We start from the raw sequence: 13344 nt of genomic DNA, 5'->3' as shown, positions 1-13344 counted from the left end.
CACTAGACGAGAAGCATTATTAGACCGCGGGCCGGCGGGGGGGTGGGGGGGGGGGGTGCTGGGGGATCTGCGGGTGGTGGAGATGACCATGAGGGCTTTGTGGGGCTGAGGGATTTGTGGGGATGTGGTGGTGGGGGTGAGGATGGTGGGAGGGGTGAGGATGGTGTGGGGTGAGGCTATGTGGGGGGTGGTGGTGTTGACACACGTGTCATGGGGAACCGTAACTCAGCAGGGTCTCACTTCCTCACCCATGGCCGAACTCCATCCTTCAATCTCTCTTTCCTCTGGGCCGCCGACCACATCTAGACCTTTTGTGTAGAACAGGGGTTAGTGCCAGGGGCACAGTTCTTCCTACACATTCTGGCTGCCCTGAGGATGTTGTACAGTTTTTTCTGTCAATGATCCGGACAGTGTTGCAAGTTTTGCTTTCCGCCTCTGCCACCTGTGCCCAGGCATGCCTCCTTTCCAAGTCGGGTTGCAGGGTCACCTGCCTTGTCACCACCACGTCCAGGAGAGTCCCCAGCTCGGCATCTGTGAAGCATGGAGCTGCTTTCCTTGCTGCCACCTTGTTGACTGGGATGCTATGTGTGGGGAGTGAAGTGTGGATATGCGGCTGCAACTTGTCAGCCTCCTGAGTGTCAATTGTGAAACCGTCGAATCCTGCATCATTTCTTATTGGATTCGATTGTGCCGGTAACAGCCTCTTAACAGTAGCTCAATCAGTCCAGGTGCGGCGCCAGTTTTGCTGTCGTGGAATTCCATGGGTTCTGCGTCGTCGTCAACATTTAGGGCGGGTTTCTCCGTCCCGCCATCGGATTCTTCGTTTTGCCGGCTGGTCAATGGGGTTTCCGATGATGGGGCAGCCCCAGGCCATCGGGAAACCCCCGGGCTGCCAGCGAAATGGAGAATCCCGACGGCGGAGAATTCAGCCCTTAATCTCAGAAACGAAAAATCCCACCCATATTCTTCCGGATGGAGAATTCTACCCAAACTCACTCCAGCACCCAGCAGACACCTGATTAACAACGAATAACAACGCAGATGTGTAACATTAGAAGACCCGAACACTTGAAATATTATAGCTGGGATTTTCTAACCCTGTCATGGTGGGATGCTCCGTGTGGAGTCCATTGACTTCTGACAGGACCAAACCATCTGTGACAGGCAGGGCCAGAAAACTCCATTCGATGTGGGCAATGCATGTGGAGAGGCAGACAAAAGTGAGACAGACTGGAATGAAATTTTCTATTTGCATGTTATGACTTTCTTTATAGACCATGGGCTGGATTTTCCATCCCGCCGCACCAGATTTCTGCTTCAGCACGCTGGCGGGATGCTCTGTTTTGCCGGCTGGCCAAAGGGGTTTCCCTTTGTGGGGCAGCCCTACGCCATCAGGAAACCCCCGGGCTGCCGGCAAAACGGAGCATCCCGACGGCGGAGAATCCGGCCCCATGTACGTGGGTAACTTGCAACTGCAAATAATAGCGCATGCAATTATTTTTCTTTCATAAAAAAGCAGGACATCGGGAGAAATGTAATTCTACACTATAGCTGTGTGTACTGTGGCTTGCCATAATCATCTGGCCTCTGATGTCATTTCTTTGTGATCGATATGGAAGCGATTTTTATGCATTACACGGATCAGGGTTCGACAAAGATTCTCTGGGTTGATGCCTGGGATGTGATTGCTGTCCATATAGAGGAGAATGGGCCTCTACTCTCTGGAGTTTAGAATAATGAGAGGTGATCTCCTTGAAGAACAAGGGGCGCCATTCTCCCACCCCCCAGCGGGTCGGAGAATGGCTGTTGGCCGCCGTGAATCCCGCCCCCGCCGGTTGCCGAAGTCTCCGGTACCGGATATTCGGCGGGGGCGGGAATCGGGCCGCGCCGGTTGGCGGGCCCCCCCGCTGGATTCTCCGGCCCGAATGGGCCGAAGTCCCGCCAATAAATTGCCTGTCCCGCCGGCGTAAATTAGAGTACCTATTTACCGGCGGGACAAGGCGGCGTGGGCGGGCTCCGGGGTCCTGGGGGGGGGCGCGGGGCGATCTGACCCCGGGGGTGCCCCCACGGTGGCCTGGCCCGCGATCGGGGCCCACCGATCCACGGGCGGGCCTGTGCCGTGGAGGCACTCTTTCCCTTCCGCCTCCGCCATGGTCTCCACCATGGCGGAGGCGGAAGAGACTCTCCCCACTGCACATGCGCGGGAAACTGTCAGCGGCCGCTGACGCTCCCGCGCATGCGCCACACCGACATGTCATTTCCGCGCCAGCTGGCGGGGCAACAAAGGCCGTTTCCGCCAGCTGGCGGGGCAGAAATCCCTCCGGCGCTGGCCTAGCCCCTCAATGTTGGGGCTCGGCCCCCAAAGATGCGGAGCATTCCGCACCTTTGGGGTGGCGCAATGCCTGTCTGATTGGCGCCGTTTTGGGAGAATTTCGCCCCTGATTCTAAGAGGCTTGACAGGGTAGAAGCTGAAAAGCTCCTTTGTCTGCTTCAAGAGTCTTGAACTGGGTATCATAGTCCGAATTAAAGGATAATAATTTACATCTAAGATGAGCAAGAGCTTCTTCACTCAGTCCATTGTGAACCGTTGAATATTCTCTATTAAGCTGCCTGTTGCTCCTCAACTGTTGAGATAGATTTGTTTTGAACTCCAGGAAATTCAAAAAACATGGGGATTGGATAAGAAAGAGTATTTGAGGTTACATATCAGACACGATCTTATTGAATGGCAGAGCAGGCTCAAGGGAGTTTATATCTTACTCCTCCTGTTTCTTAGGTTCTTATATTCTTAATTGTGCGATAACATTGTGATTGGAAATATTAGCTTTCTCAACCGATATTTATTTGATGTGATGCTATTTGAGAAATCCCAAGTGAGGAGATAGCAATAGGCAAGTTCTTTTCAGCTTGTTTTCTTGTTTTATTTCTGAAATAATCCTATCACTGGATTGAAGCTTATGTTCCAGCTACTGTCCCAAACCATGCAACCACTTTTCTGATTTGTCAACACTCAACTTTCTGCGCATGTAACATGATTTTACTCATCCAAAGTAATGTGTATCTACTTCTCAGAATGTTACTCAGAGACATTGTCAATAATAAAACAAGTTTATTTTTGCTTTGGCAGAAGCTGACCTATTACATTCTATAGAGGCTTCTAGATAGTCTTATGCTGGTAAATACTCAGTTCAATCATGACTTACTTGGAATTGTTTTCCAATTAACAGTTTAAGCTGTAACTACAAAATGTTGTGAGACAGCCACATACTTCGTCAAACTTGTGTGTTCATATCTAGCTTCACTTGTGAAAAATGGCCACGAACAGGGTAACTGAGGAATGCCTGCACCAGTACACTATATGCAATAAGTGTCAGCACATTCAGGGTAGGAAAAAAAATAGAGAGAAAAATATGTGAGTGATGGCTATGTTACTCCAAACAAATTTGCAATTAAAATTACTTTTCATGTTTTGGTTCAGACTCTTAAGGTCCTTGGTTGTAATGAGATTGATGAAGGAATGGTGGTCTCATCAATCACATTTACTGATCATATGTGGTCCATTGTAGGACGTGAAAATCACTGTTTCGCTGAATGACCAACGCGGCCACATTAAAAACAAATGCTTTCAAAGGCTGGACATTGCCGAGAGCCATGTCGATGACCAACATTTCTTGCACAAGATGGCAGCTCCTGTCGGCCACTTAAAATGGCCGTCCACACTGAGACCACGTTTCTTCATGACCTGCGTCACAACAATCTTACTCACATCTCACTCGCATGCCACGGGCGGGATTCTTCGAAAACCGGAGGGGCGGGCAACTCCGGTGCGAAGGAGTGGCGTGAACCACTCCAGCGTCGGGCCGCCCCGAAGGTGCGGAATCATCTGCACCTTCAGGGGCTAGGCCGGCGCCGGAGTGGTTTGCGCCGCGCCGGCTGGCGCGGAAGGGGCTTGGCGCCGTGCCAACCGGCGCTGAAGGGCCTATGCCGGCCGGCGCGAGTTGGCGCATGTGCGGGAGCACCAGCGTGTGCTGGCATCATCCCAGTGCATGGGCAGGGGGGGTTGATCTCCGCTTCGGCCATCGCGGACTGTTACAGCGGCCGACGCGGAGGCATAGAGTGCCCCCACGGCACAGGCCCACCCACGGATCGGTGGGCTCCGAATACGGGCCAGGCCACCATGGGGGCACCCCCCAGGGCCAGATCCCCCCGCACCCCCCCGAGGATCCCGGAGGCTGCCCGCAGAGTCAGGTCCCGCCGGTAAGTAGCTGTCGTAACATACGCCGGCAGGACAGACCTAAAACGGGCGGCCACTCGACCCATCGCGGGCTGGAGAATTGCTGGGGGGGCCGCTGTCAACGGCCCCCGACCGGCGTGGCACGATTCCCGCCCCTGCCAAATCCACAGCGCCGGAGAATTCGGCAGCCAGCGGAGGCGAGAATCACGCCGCCCTCCCCGGCGATTCTCCGACTCGGCGGCGGGTCGGAGAATCCCACCCCACATCTTCAAATGGCTTTCTGATTGAATTCCTTCTGTCTGGGTACCCAAAGTAAATGTGTCACGTTCACATGCTTCGTTATTTTGTAGAGAGCAATACGGATTAAAGTACTTCAACGCCTCATCGTAGCTCCTGCTCTCCTCTTTGCTGCCGCAGGCGAAGGTATTATATAGTTCTGTTGCTTGAGGACCTGCTTCCGTGAGCAACAATGCCTCTCATCAGGCTGCACCTGTAGGCCTAGGGCTACAATGTAGAATCCGAATTGTTGCTTAAAAGCACGTCAATTTGTTTCCACGTTACCCGTGAATTGAAGCTGGTGGGGTTCCTATAAACTGTCCATCTCTAACTTCATCCTTCTATTGCACCGAGTCGCCAATGGTCACAGTTCACCAGGTCAGTTCTTCCACTGAATTTTAACTTTGTCACTGCCATCGTTACCTTCAAATCTTCAGCACTCTGGTACTATGTTGTGTTCGGTGTTTGTGTCTCGCAAGGAATCTACTGAACTGCTGGTGACTTGTCCATACCAGGAATTTTATTAATGTACACGTGGTAAGGTAACAATCAGGTACAGAACAAGTTATCATGGAGTTTCTTTAGACTCCCCTGGAACTACTCCTATGCATGGCCATCTTCATGTACATCTTACAACCTTCTGAGGATCACCAGATCTGCCCTGATTTATATTGGACGCCACCTGCTGGTGGGAGGTCACACTCCTGCATACATGGCCACCTGCTGGTGGGAGGTTACACTGCTGCATACATGGAATATTATCTACAAGCATATCATCACAAAAGATTTCCAGACATGGAAAGGAGAAGAGCAAAAGTGAACATTCGGGAATAAAGTATCATTTTGGACTCGTTCTGGGAGAATTCAGTGTCCATTTAAATTGTAATATCATGTATAATTGATAGTGTTTATCTTAAGTTATGTTCTAAGTCATGTAGATTATGTATGAGTTGCATATACAAAACAATGTTTAGTCAAAAGTGCTTTAAGTCTGTTTTTTACAGTAAATGTCTTAAAATGTGAAGTCTTGTGTCATCTATTGAGCTTTAACTGGAAGTTTGAATTTGTTTTTTGAAGGTTATCGGTGTCTAAGGGGATTGTAACAATTTCTATTTCCTCGATGGTTATTACAGCCATAAGCAATTTAAAATCGAGACGTCTATGAATTAGTTGTTCAGCAGGAATTGTACAGCTGGCCTTTATAGCAAATGAACAGTTCAAGAAGTTGTTTTTTATAAAATTATGTTACTGTAATTTGACCTCAAATCCCAGAAGGGTGAGCTGAACAAGCCACCTGGTTTCACTCAGATAAAAAATATTAAACTCAGATTCAATCAAATATTAACTTTAAAGCATTAATGTTATAGCATAGCTTTCCTACAGATGAGGCAATTCTATAAAGGCTGGAAAAGCCAGCACTTATTGCCATCTGAAATACATTTTTAAAAACGCCTGACAATAAAAATGGTTATTTGTTCACTTGTGATAAAAAATCTTCAGAAAATACTTCTCTTGTCCACAGGGTTTGGTGCGTAGCATAACCAAGAAGGGAAAATTTTCAAGAATTCAGGTGGGAACAGGTAGTATGAGATGACAGTGGGTTTAAAAGAATTCTTCAACGAGAAAATATTTTAAAATTTTAATTAACGGACGTGTTGTGGCTTGCAAGAAGTTGTCTGAGAAGTCAAATGAAAAACTACTTAAGTTGATACAGTGTCGAATCATTTCAGTCTCGAAGGCTCGGGCTTAATTTCTGTCCAACAAGTTAGTTGTGTATAGACATACCGGGCGCGATTCAGCGGATTTCAAACTGGGTCCACTGTCGGGTGCATTTAGTGGGGTATTTCTCAGCGGCTGTAGGGCCAAAAAACACCCTGCTCTTCAACGGCATCTCTAAATCCTCCGACACTGCAAATGTATATCCCATATGAGGTTCCTCCATTCTGACATCACATCAGGGAGTTAAACCCAAAGGACCACATACTAACAATCTGTTGTGCATTGATTCAATCATTAGCGCCCAGCCGTGACTCAGTTTGCACCATTCTGGTACCATTGCCACTTCTGAGTCAAAAAGATTAAAAGCTTAAGCCCAACTTCAGGATTTGAGCACAAACATTAAAGCTGATACTCTCATGCAATCCTGAGGAAGAGCTATCTTTTCGACGAGGTGTTAAGCTAAAGCCCCATCCACCATCTCAGGTGAATGTCAAAGATCCCAGGGCACTATTTCAAAGACAGACAAATAAAGTGTCCTGGTCAATATTTATCCCTTTAATCATAAAATCATAGAATTTACAGTGCAGAAGGAGGCCATTTGGCCCATTGAGTCTGCACCAGCCCTTGGAAAGAACACCCCATCTAAGCCCACACCTCCACCCTATCCCCACACCAGGCCCATAACCCCACCTAACCTTTTGTGAACACTAAGGGCAATTTAGCATAGCTAATCCACCTAACCCTGCACATCTTTGGACTGTGGGAATAACCGGAGCACCCGGATGAAACATACGCAGACACGGGGAGAACGTGCAGACTCCACACAGACAGTGACCCAAGCCGGGAATCAAACCTGGGACCCTGGTGCTGTGAAGCCATAGTGCTAACCACTGTGCTACTGTGCTGCCCGTAATCTAAGTCACAATGATAGATTATCTGGTCATTACTGTTTTTAGGAACTTGCGATGTTCAAAATGGCTTTGAATTTCCTGTGTTACAACAGTGACTACAGTTCACAAGTGCATACATGTAAAGCACTTTGGGACATCCTGTGACTGTGAGCAGCTCTATATCAACGCAAGTTTTGCAGATTGGAAAATTTCCCTAGTGTGTAATATTCTGAGAGATTTAATGTTTAATGTTTGAATATTTGCAAGCACTGTTGGAATTTTTCTACACTCAAGGTGCCATATAAATGCAAATTGATGCTGTTGTAAAATGCTCTAATTTCTTGTACTGACTCAAAAAGAGATTCTTATTTCTTGCAGTTATTCACTGCAGTGCTCTTATGGGTTTTTAAAACAATTATTCACTGTGCCATTTTTCACAGGGATTGACTTCCAGTTTCTTACTTTCAAACATCGCCCTTATTGCTCTAATTTCTCAAGCAATGTGATAGATTATTTTTGTTATATCTCCTGGTGGTAACAGTAGATTCCTTTGTGAATGTAATTTGACACTTCTAGTCGCAGATAATAACCTTAGCTGCTGGAGCCATCTTATGGTTTCTGAGTTTATTTAGCAGTCATAAAGCCTCAGTAATATGTTCAGAGAAATTAAATATCTGTCCATTGTGTTAAGATATACAAAGTAATGAAATACAGTAACCCTTAATTCTGTCTTAAAATTTCCATTATAAATGTGCAGAATAATCACCTTGTGATGACACAGAAATAGACTCCCAAATAGTTCCACTTACTGCTGATAAAGCTTGAAAATAGAAGATGCAGCCTGAATTGAATCCACTGTAAAAGGCTGGAAACTGAGGTATGCACTCACTTCTTAAACCCCACGTGCAGCTGTGTTTGTATCTCAATGGGGCAAGGGGGAAATACAAAAATGTAGTCTGATTTCTTTTTGCTGCTTTATCAAATTGCCTTCTTCCTTTTAATGATTGAGTCATTGCTGTTACCAATGCCCCCAATTGCTTTTACCTAAATAGGTCTATCCCTTTCTGGGGATAGGGGTTTGAGTTTGCTTTGCCCGTGCTGCATTTTTTTTCTAATGTTCGCCTTTCATGCCATTGTCTCTCAGGAAAAGGACTAAATAGTTTGAGGATTACAAAAACCAGAATGCACCCATGTGATAGTGTGCGTTTGGATCGACTTGGCAGTGGGTATGCAGGTAGGTGGGTGTGGGGCTATAACATTCCTTCGATGGCCTTCCCACTAGGCCCCCTGCCACCCCAACCTTGCTGCAATTTTGTGGTGGAGGGGTGAGGCCTATGATAGCCCACCTCCACTTGCCCCAATTGAGGCCCCTGAGTGGACAGATAATGCACACTTAAGGGCCGTTTCCCACCTGGCTTCAATTTTTAGGCTGATGGATCGCATTCAGGGGCAGAACCCAGGGCAGAAAAGTGACCCTGCTCAGGCTTCAGGCTGGGAACACAGTGGGTGCCTCCATCAACAGCTGCCTTTCAACATTTGGCATCTCCCCTTGCCCCTTGTAGGTCCTCCTTTCGTCCCTAGCCCCTCCGCCAAGAGACCCACTTACACCCTCTCCTTCTGCACCACCCTTCACCCCTCGACCTGACCTCCCGTCCCTGTCCTGAGAACCCTACATTCACCTGGTCCTAGAATGTGTGCACTGTTTGCATTCCAAGTCCTGTTCACTTCTCCTTGGAGGGTGCTGAGCAGCGAGTATCTTGTGGGATACATTTCTCACTGACATTTCGGCTGGTGGGGAAGGAAAATCCTGGCCTTCGACTCGCATACAGAATTATGGAGAAGGAGGTAGTCTATGTAAGTGGAATTCACCAAGCCTTTGACACAGTCCCACACAAAAGCTTAATTGGCAAAATGATGGATCATAGGTTTGGAGGTTATATATTAACATAGAACATAGAACATTACAGCGCAGTACAGACCCTTCGGCCCTCGATGTTGCGCCGACCTGTGAAACCACTCTAACGCCCATCTACACTATTCCCTTATCGTCCATATGTCTATCCAATGACCATTTGAATGCCCTTAGTGTTGGCGAGTCCACTACTGTTGCAGGCAGGGCATTCCACGCCCTTACTACTCTCTGAGTAAAGAACGCACCTCTGACATCCGTCTTATATCTATCTCCCCTCAATTTAAAGCTATGTCCCCTCGTGCTAGACATCACCATCCGAGGAAAAAGGCTCTCACTGTCCACCCTATCCAATCCTCTGATCATCTTGTATGCCTCAATCAAGTCACCTCTTATCCTTCTTCTCTCGAACAAAAACAGCCTCAAGTCCCTCAGCCTTTCCTCATAAGATCTTCCCTCCATACCAGGCAACATTCTGGTAAATCTCCTCTGCACCCTTTCCAATGCTTCCACATCCTTCCTATCGACCAGAATTGTACGCAATACTCCAAATGCGGCCGCACCAGAGTTTTGTACAGTTGCAACATGACCTCATGGCTCCGAAACTCAATCCCTCTACCAATAAAAGCTAACACACCGTACGCCTTCTTAACAACCCTCTCAACCTGAGTGGCAACTTTCAGGGATCTATGTACATGGACACCGAGATCTCTCTGCTCATCCACATTGCCAAGAATCTTACCATTAGCCCAGTACTCTGTCTTCCTGTTATTCCTTCCAAAATGAATCACCTCACACTTTTCTACATTAAACTCCATTTTCCACCTCTCAGCCCAGCGCTGCAGCTTATCTATGTCCCTCTGTAACTTGTAACATCCTTCTGCACTGTCCACAATTCCACCGACTTTAGTGTCATCTGCAAATTTACTCACCCATCCTTCTACGCCCTCCTCCAGGTCATTTATAAAAATGACAAACAGCAGTGGCCCCAAAACATGGATGGTTAATGGATAGGAATCTAAGAGGAGGCATAAAAGGTTCATTTTCAAGTTGGCAGGCTGTGACAAGTGGAGTAACTGCAAGTGTCTGAACTGTTTACAATTTATATCAATGACTTAGAGAGAGAGAGACAGTGAGTAATGACCAGGTTCGTTCATGGTACAGCGCCAGGTGGAAATGGTTACGGAGAGGCTGCAAAGTGATGTAGTTGGCTAAGTGAATGGATCACAAAATGGCCAATACAATATAACGTGGGAAAGTGTGATGTTGTTCACTTTGATCGTAAAAATAGAAAGGGAGGATATATTTCAAAGATATGAAACTTGCAAATGTTCATGTCTAGGGAGACTTGGGTGTGCTTCTACAGGGAACGCAAAAAGATAGCATGCAGATGCAGTAAGCGATTGGAAAGGCTAATGGTATGTTGGACTTTATTGCTGGTGGGGTGGAGGGAATGGCGGGAGGATGGCAGGCATTGGATCCAATGGGCATTGTGAGCTTCAATTAAGCTTTCAGTGGAAAAACAGATAGGTCCAGCAACATTGAGACAAATTTGATTTTAATACTGTGACTTTTCGGCTATGAACTGATCCTGGCTAAAACCTTCATTGACTCACTTTATTTGTATATAGCAGCTCTGAAATATGCCTTTAAAAATTGCAGGTCCTACCCAGCATCTGTCAATATTCCAACCAAACTTTGTGGCAGCAGTGAAGAAGCTGTGGATGAGGGGAGGGGGAAAGAGTAGGAAAGGGATTCCCTTCATTTATTTATAGTTATGAAGAAAGAAAGAACACTTTAATAAGCATTTCTCCAGGAAATTCCATGATTTCAGTGCATCCCAGAGTACCTCAAACACTTGAAGTGTGGTCACTCAGATCTTGTGGAAAATGTGGCAGCCAGCCATTTTGTTCATGGCAAGCTCCCATAAACAGCAATGCTGACTGTTTTACATCCATCTGAGCGGATAGGCATTGTCAGATTAATATCTCACCTGACCACTGGCACCACAGACAGTGCAACAATCTCTCAGGACTGCACTGGGACTGTAAGACCACTTGCTCAACTCCCTGGAGTGGGACTTGAACCCACGTCCTACTGAACTCCAGAGAGCAGAATGCTGCAATATGCAGCTAAGCATGCCATCAAGGGTGCATCTGGCCTACCAGCTATCGCAGCAGCTCTGGACTGCCCGGCTGAAGTGGCACAACAAGGGTTAATGGCGTGGTGAAGGTGCAAGGTGAGGGAGGGAATGCTGAGGGCTGCAAACAAAGTGTGAGTGTTCTGTTTTACAGGGGAATTCTTTGTAAAATAAACTCGGCTGGATTCTCCGTTCCTGAGACGAAGGGCTGAATTCTTCGCCGTTCTGCAGGCATCCCGGGGGTTTCCTGATGACGTGGGCCTGTCCCACAATGGGAGACCCCATTGACCAGCTGGCAAAACGGCGAATCCCGAAGGCATGCCGCACCAGAGATCTGTCACGGTGGGACGGAGAATCCCGTCCTAAGTGTTGACGCTGGGGCAGGATTTATGGACTTGCACGACAGCAAAACTGGCGCCACACCTGGATCAATGCAGCGACTGTATAGGGGCTAGCACCAGCACCCTTTACATCCAGGGTGTAAAGATGTGGGATTCGCTGGGTTCGCGATTGACACTCAGGCGGTTGACAAGCTGCAGCCGCATATACGCACTTCACACCCCACACACAGCAACCCAGCCAACAAGATGGCAGCAAGACGCAGGGCCCCACGCTTCACGGCGCCGAGCTTGGTACCCTCCTGGATGCCGTGGAGGAGTGACAGGCCATTGGAATCCTGGCCCGTGACGGAGGCTGCCAGCCATCGCCATTCGCTGTGCCTGGGCACAAGTGGCAGAAGCGGTGAACGCCACGAGCAACACCGTTCGGACATGCTGAAAAAACCTGCACAACCTCTTGAAGATGGGCAGAATGAGTAGGCAGCATTGTGCCCCTGGCATCAACCCCCGTCCCACAAATCCGTAACCCCCCCCCCCCGCCCCCCCCCCCACCGCCTACGCGGAGAGTGGTTGAACCTGCGCCCTTCACCACAATCCAGCACCCACACCGTCCGCCATGGTGGGGTGCCCTGACCACTGACGCCACCAGCTACCAACCCCTGGGCTACATTCATTGGACTGTCCAACACTGTCTTTTTCTGTTCATCCCCAACCCCTCATAGGAGAAGGCCGCCCATAACCATCGGGAGCGGGAGAAAACTGGAGGGTGACCGCCGGATCTGCGGCCCCTCATTGCGGCAGTGGGCCCTTGATGTGGCTGGCAGGCCCGAGGAAAGGGAAGTGGCCAGGTTGAAGGTCGTCTGCGGGCAAGGAAGTGAGACCTCGCTTAGTTGCGGTTCCCCATGCCACATGTGTCAACACCCACCAGCCCCACCATCCTCACACCACCTCAAGGGATTGCTCCGCTTGTACCCCATTCCATGGAGTATCCCGGGGTCACCGGGCACCCCGAGGTAGGAGGAAATGCTGCGGCCAGTGCTGATGCCAGAACATCACAGCACCTCGTACTTCTCCTCCTGTCCATCAAATTGCCTTCTTCCTTTTAATGATTGAGTCATTGCTGCTACCAATGCCCCAAGTGGTGGGCAGTGGGCAGAACAGAGCAGCACCATGCCACCCTGGGACACCCGAGCAGCAGCCGGGCCCATCCAGGCCCAGTCCCTCCAGAGCATACTATGCTCGGTTCGAGCAGGAAACCAATGATTCGGTGTCGAGTGCCCCAGCAGCCCATAACACACCCATACCCACCATTACAGCTTCCGAAGTCAGATCGGCCTTCCTGAAAGTGAACCCTCAGAAGGCGACAGGTCCGGACAGGATCCCTGGTCATGCACTCAAAGCCTGCACGGACCAGCTGGCAGATGTGTTCGCAGACATCGTTAACCTGTCCCTACTCCGCTCCGAGTTCCCCACCTGCTTCAAGAAGACCACCATCATATCGGTGCCAAAGAAGAACCAGGCAACATGCCTCAATGACTTCCATCCGGTGGCCCTGACATCAGTCGTAAAGAAGTGCTTCGAGAGGTTGGTCATGAAGCGCATCACCTCCATACTCCCAGAACGCCTTGGTCCACTGCAATTCGCATACCGCTGCAACCGGTCCACATCAGACACCATTTCCCTGGCTCTACACGCATCCCTAGAGCATCTTGACAACAAGGACTCCTACATCAGACTTCTATTTATTGACGACAGCTCCGCCTTCAACATCATAATCCCAGCCAACCTCATAGCAAAGCTCCAAAACCTAGGACTTGGCTCCTCACTCTACAACTGGA

General features: G+C 48.8%; 1 long non-coding RNA gene across 4 annotated transcripts in view; it reads left to right on the top strand.

The window, feature by feature from the left end:
* The window catches only part of LOC140389317 (uncharacterized), a 301865-nt gene that overhangs the window by 225770 nt on the left and 62751 nt on the right, over nucleotides 1–13344 (top strand). The window contains exon 1 of one of the 4 annotated variants that reach the window (XR_011934346.1): nucleotides 7877–7996. The exons of the other annotated variants lie outside the window; for them this stretch is intronic. This is a non-coding gene — a long non-coding RNA (uncharacterized lncRNA). Of the gene's footprint in view, nucleotides 1–7876; nucleotides 7997–13344 lie in introns of those variants that run through there. 4 annotated transcript variants of the gene reach the window in all.

Source organism: Scyliorhinus torazame, chromosome 14 (assembly GCF_047496885.1).
Source record: "Scyliorhinus torazame isolate Kashiwa2021f chromosome 14, sScyTor2.1, whole genome shotgun sequence".
Classification (NCBI taxonomy): domain Eukaryota; kingdom Metazoa; phylum Chordata; class Chondrichthyes; order Carcharhiniformes; family Scyliorhinidae; genus Scyliorhinus; species Scyliorhinus torazame.
Note: the sequence above shows the minus strand (reverse complement) of the source record. Positions and strands in the feature narration are given on the sequence as shown.